This window comes from Symphalangus syndactylus, chromosome 22 (genome assembly GCF_028878055.3).
Source record: "Symphalangus syndactylus isolate Jambi chromosome 22, NHGRI_mSymSyn1-v2.1_pri, whole genome shotgun sequence".
Classification (NCBI taxonomy): Eukaryota; Metazoa; Chordata; class Mammalia; order Primates; family Hylobatidae; genus Symphalangus; species Symphalangus syndactylus.
The window spans coordinates 17,830,494-17,836,493 of NC_072444.2; the positions used below are offsets into that span (position 1 = coordinate 17,830,494).

The window sequence follows — 6,000 nt, forward strand, 5'->3', positions numbered from 1 at the left end:
AACAATTCTCCTGCCTCTGCTTCCCAAGTAGCTGGGATTAAGGCACCTGCCACCATGCCCAGCTAATTTTTGTATTTTTTAGTAGAGTCAGGGTTTCACCATGTTGGCCAGGCTGGTCTCGAACTCCTGACCTCAGGTGATCTGCCCACCTCGGCCTCCCAAAGTGCTGGCATTACAGGCATGAGCCACTGCACTCGGCCAAAAGTGGCATGTTCTTTACTGGGCTTTCCCCAAACCCTAGCAGTCTCAGTAGAGGCACATCTAAGCAGCCTACAATTAAATTAGAGAACTGGACCTCCCAACAAATAGAAATAACACATAATTCATTATAAGTCTAGCAGTGAAGTGATGGGATTTCAAAAAAAGTTATGTTCTTTCCATCTGTAGCTAAAATATTTACACGGGGCCCTGGTCATATGCAAGTGGTGGTTTACAGAGCACAGCTTGTTCAAACCAAACAGTTGCTCTGTTCCCGCTTTTGGAAACTTGTCAAGGAATCAGTGTTTACTTAGACAACTTGGGCCCCAAGCGGCCCTTGTGTAGACTGAATTCAATCCAAGGAGAAACCAAGGCCCGGGAACATTCCTCCTTCTCCCCTGACCATTGAACCGCAGACCTCTCAGTTCTCCAGGGCCCTCTCGAAGGCATCCGGTTCAGCCTTTGGTCAACTGTCCAGTGCCCAGGCTAGACAATGGAGACTAAGTCCTTTTTTAGAATTCCCAGGCTGGGCGCGGTGGCTCACACCTGTAATCCCAGCACTTTGGGAGGCCAAGGCGGATAAATCATGAGGTCCGGAGTTCAAGACCAGCCTTGCCAACATGATGAAACCCCGTCTCTACCAAAAATACAAAAATTAGCCGGGCATGGGGGTGGGTGCCTGTAATACCAGCTCCTCAGGAGACTGAGGCAGAGAATTGCTTGAACCCAGGAGACTGAGGCAGAGAATTGCTTGAACCCAGGAGGCAGAGGTTGCAGTGAGCCAAAATGGTGTCACTGCCCTCCAGTCTGGGTGACAGAGCGAGACTCAGTCTCAAAAAAAACAAAAACAAAAACAAAAACGCTGAGCACGGTGGCTCACGCCTGTAATCCCAGCACTTTGGGAGGCCGAGGCGGGCGGATCACGAGGTCAGGAGATCACCATCCTGGCTAACATGGTGAAACCCCGTCTCTACTAAAAATACAAAAAGTTAGCCAGGCGTCCCAGCTACTCGGGAGGCTGAGGCAGGAGAATAGCGTGAACCCAGGAGGCGGAGCTTGCAGTGAGCCGAGATTGCACCACTGCACTCCAGCCTGGGTGACAGAGCGAGACTCTGTCTCAACAACAACAACGACAACAAGAAGAATTGGCCCCTTCGCGCCCAACCTTTTGAGTAATTGTGTGCGTTTGCATCTCATTTATTTAACTCCCAAAGAGAGAGCTTTGGCTTCAGGGCAAAGGATTTGATGTTTAATATGTGGGTGACTTGAATTAGTCTAGAGCATAATTCAGGAGGTGGCCCCGCTGTGGGAAACTGGCCACAGAGAACCTAGGAAGGTCAAGTCTGAGTGTTCTGGAAACACGATCTGCTGTTTCTACCCAAAGCAAGAAAACAAGCCCTATATTACTGAAGAACAGTGGAGGTGCAAGTGTGAATATCAACAATTGTGCACATAAAAAGCACATATGGCTGGGCGCGGTGGCTCACGCCTGTAATCCCAGCACTTTAGGAGGCCAAGGCAGGTGGATCACTGGAGTCCAGGAGTTGAAGACCAGCCTGAGCAACAAGGTGAAACTGCATCTCTATAAAAAATACAAAAATTAGCCGGGCGTGGTGGCATGAGCCTGTAGTGCCAGCTACTCAGGAGGGAGGATTGTTTGTGCCTGGGAGGTCAAGGCTGTAGTGAGCCATAATTGCACCACTGCACTCCAGCCTGGGTGACAGAGCAAGACCCTATTTCACAAGAAAAAAAAAAAAAAAAGCACATGCCACGGTACCTAGGCTCTGAATAAAAGGTAGTAGTAATCATTATTATTGTTCTTATTGAGATAACTTGGAAAATTAATGTATTAGTCCATTTTCACACTGCTGTGAAGAACCACTTGAGACTGGGTAATTTATGAAGACAAGGAGTTTAGTTGACTCACAGTTCTGCAGGCTTAACAGGAATCATGGCTTGGAGGCCTCAAGAAACTTACAACCATGGTGCAAGGCGAAGGGGAAGCAAGGAGCCTCTTCGAATGATGGCAGAAGAGAGAGAACAAAGGGAAAAGGGTCACATACTTTTAAAAATCAGATCTCATAAGAATTCACCCACTATCACAAGAACAGCAAGGGGGAATTCCACCCCCATGATCCAATCACTTCCCACCAGGTCCCTCCCCTGACACGTGGGGATTACAATTCGACATGAGATCTGGGGGAGGACACAGAGCCAAACCATATCAACTAATGAGATCGGCATGTGGGTAGGCCCAGTGGGAATTATACTAACAGAATTAAAGCAGTTAATAGTAGTTTCTGTCTGTCCTATCCTTTTACTTGGTGACCGCCTTTCTCTGATCTTAGGTGGTTCTTTTTTTTTTTTTTTTTTTGAGACAGAGCCTTGCTCTGTCACCCAGGCTGGAGTGCAATGGCGCGATGTTGACTCACTGCAACCTCCGCCTCCTCGGTTGAAGCAATTCTTCTGCCTCAGCCTCCCATAGAGCTGGAATTACAGGAGCCTGCCACCATGCCCGAGTAATTTTTGTATTTTTAGTAGAGACGGGGTTTCACTATGTTGGCTAGGCTGGTCTCGAACTCCTGACCTCCTGATCTGCCCACCTCAGCCTCCCAAAGTGCTAGGATTACAGGCGTGAGCCACCGTGCCTGGCCTGATCTTAGGTGGTTCTAAGGGGACTGAAATTTACAATCTTGAAGAACAATAGAGGTACAAGTGAGAACATCGACCAATAGTGCACATAAAAAGCACATGAGGCTGGGCTTGGTGGCTCACACCCGTAATCCTAGCACTTCAGGAGGCCGAGGCAGGTGGATCACTGGAGTCCATCCCCATCCAAATCTCATGTTGGTCTCCTGGACTGCAGTAATCCACCTGCCTCGACCTCTCAAAGTGCTAGAATTACAGACATCAGCCACCAAGCCCAGCTGTGTGTGCTTTTTATGCTATTGTTGATGTTCACACTTGTATCTCCATTGTTCTTCAAGATTGTAAGTTTCCTAAGTCACTGTCTATCAGTACAGTGGTGGACAGTGACCTGGGACAGACCAATCATAGTAGCCAAACTTTTCATCCAATATGGCTGGTCCTAGGGATAGGCTTGTTACTCAAGAAGGGCCAGTCAGAATCCTTTTATGAGATTTGGAATCTCTCAGGAGGCAAGTTAGTATAATAGAGAAAGCATGAGCTTTGGTAACTGGAACTATGGATTCTGGTTCATGGAGTTGGGCAAGTTTGTTTACTTCTTTGAGGATTAACTGAGACAAAATGGAGTACTTGGCACAGAGTAGATATCAGTAAGTGGCTTCTGTTGATAACCTTTATAATAAAAAACACTGCTCTAATTAACCTTCCTCACTGTTCCACCCTGCCTGATCAACCTTTGCTCTATAAAGCTCTTCTAAAAAGCTATAATTGGGAGACCTGCCTTTTAGTGGGGAGGGCCATACTTAATTTTCCATGACCCTTGAGCTTTCCAGAGAGTAGAGAAGGGATGAGAGAGTAAAATCTCAGAATGGAAAGGTCATTGTCCAGTCCATCCACTGATTACAAAGAACTGGGGAATCTTTCATTCAGCTAGAGTTCTAAAAATGGTCTTCAGCTGAGATGCTAGATCATTGCTGCCTCATAGAACTTCCTTCTCTGATGGAAATATTTGTATCTGTGCTGTCTACCAGAGTAACCACAAGCTACATGTGACTACTGAGCACTTGGAAAAGGACTAGTGGAACTGAGGCACTGAATTATTTATTTATTTAAATTAATTTAAATTTACATATCCACATGGGGCAATGGCTACCATATTGAACAGAGCAGCTCCAGATTGGAGCACGGCATTAGCAGACAGGCACAGAAGTAGATGAGAATAATAGCCAGTGCTTGCTTAGGCAGGAAAGGTTACTATGGCTTAGAAGCAGTTGAGTCTCCAGGTTTAGAGAGGTACTAAAGAAAAGCCATCCGGACAGGTACAGTGGCTCATGCCTGTAATCCCAACGCTTTGGGAGGTCAAGGCAGGCCGATTATTTGAGGTCAGGAGTTTGAGACCAGCCTGGTCAACATAGTGAAACCCCATTTCTGCAAAAATACAAAAATTAGCCAGGCATGGTGGCACATGCCTATAATCCCAGCTACTTGGGAGGCTGAGGCAGGAGAATCGCTTGAACCGGGAGATGGAGGTTGCAGTGAGCTGAGATTGCACCACTGCACTCCAGCCTGGGCAACAAGAGCGAAACTCTGTCAAAAAAAAAAAAAAAAAAAAATTGCCAATGCTGACCATGTTGCAAGTTGTCATGGTGGGGTATTGGGGAAAGTTTTTAATTAACAATAATTGTGCCTTGGATAAACTTCATCGGCTATGATACTGCCACAGAGCAAAACTTCTTGGTTTTTTTGTTTGTTTGTTTCTGTTTTGTTTTGTTTTGAAACAGAGTCTTGCTCTGTCGCCCAGGCTGGAGTGCAGTAGCGCGATCTCGGCTCACTGCAACCTCCACCTCCCGGGTTCAAGCAATTCTCCTGCCTCGGCCTCCTGAATAGCTGGGATTACAGGCACCCACTACCATGCCCGGCTAATTTTTCTGAATTTTTGGTAGAGATGGGGTTTCATCATGTTGGCCAGGCTGCACTTGAACTCCTGACCTTAGGTAATCCACCCGCCTCAGCCTCTCAAAGTGTTAGGATTATAGGCATGAGCCACCATGCCCGGCCCCTTGCATCGTTTTTAGTCATTGCAATAGTCTACTGACTACACTCACTATAAATCACATAACTATCCTCAATTTTTGTATTTTTTAGGATGTTTCCAATTTTTTTCAGAGTGACGCTAGGATGGGTGCCACATAACTTCCCTTGCACCCCCCACCATTTTTGTAAGGCAGAAGGAGCATGAGTTTTGAGGGCAGATAGACCAGGGTTTAAATCCTCGGCATTCATTACTTAGTAGCCACATGACCTCTGACAAGATCTATCTTCCTTCCCTCCCTCCCTCCCTCCCTCCCTTCCTTCCTTTTTCTCTCATACCGTCACCCAGGCTGGAGTCCAGTGATACGATCTCAGCTCTCTGCAATCTCCGCTTCCCAGGTTCAAGCGATTCTCCTGCCTCAACCTCCTGAGTAATTGGGACTACAGGCACATACCACCATGCCCAACTGATTTTTATGTTTTTAGTAGAGATGGGGTTTCACTATGTTGGCCGGGCTGGTGTGGAACTCCCGACCTCAAGTGATCCGCCCACTTCAGCCTCCCAAAGTGCTAGGATTACAGGCATAAGCCACAATGCCCGGCCCACAAGATCATTCGTTTTCCAGGGCCTCAACTTTTTCATCTATAAAATAGGAATACTACTACCTGCCTTTCCTGGTTGTTATCGGAGCTGGACATTTATAAATTGCCTCTCACACTACCCAGCACCATGGAAATATTTAATGAATTACAACTAACGCTATTATAGTTTTTGTTTTGTTTTGTTTTGTTTAGACAAAACAAAACAAAACTGTCACCCGAGTGCAGTAGTGCCATCACAGTTAAGTGCAGCCTCAAACTCCTGGACTCAAGCAATCCTCCTGCCTCAGCCTCCCCAATGGCTGGGACTGTAGGCATGCCACCATGCCCAGCTAATTTAAAATTTTTTATTTTGTATGGATGGTGTCTCACTATGTTGCCCAGGTTGGTCTTGAACTCCTAGTGTCAGAGGCATTTGAACCAGAGCAACTCCATCTTGAATAGGGGCTGGGTAAAATAAGGCTGAGACCTACTGGGCTGCGTTCCCAGAAGGTTAGGCATTCTTAGTCACAGGATGAGATAGGA

General features: G+C 46.6%; 1 non-coding gene across 1 annotated transcript; it reads right to left on the reverse strand.

The window, feature by feature from the left end:
- Positions 1-4,429: 4,429 nt before the first annotated feature.
- On the reverse strand, positions 4,430-4,576 carry LOC129472803 (U4 spliceosomal RNA). The gene has a single exon (XR_008654076.1). It is a non-coding gene; the product is annotated as a U4 spliceosomal RNA (small nuclear RNA).
- Positions 4,577-6,000: the final 1,424 nt, after the last annotated feature.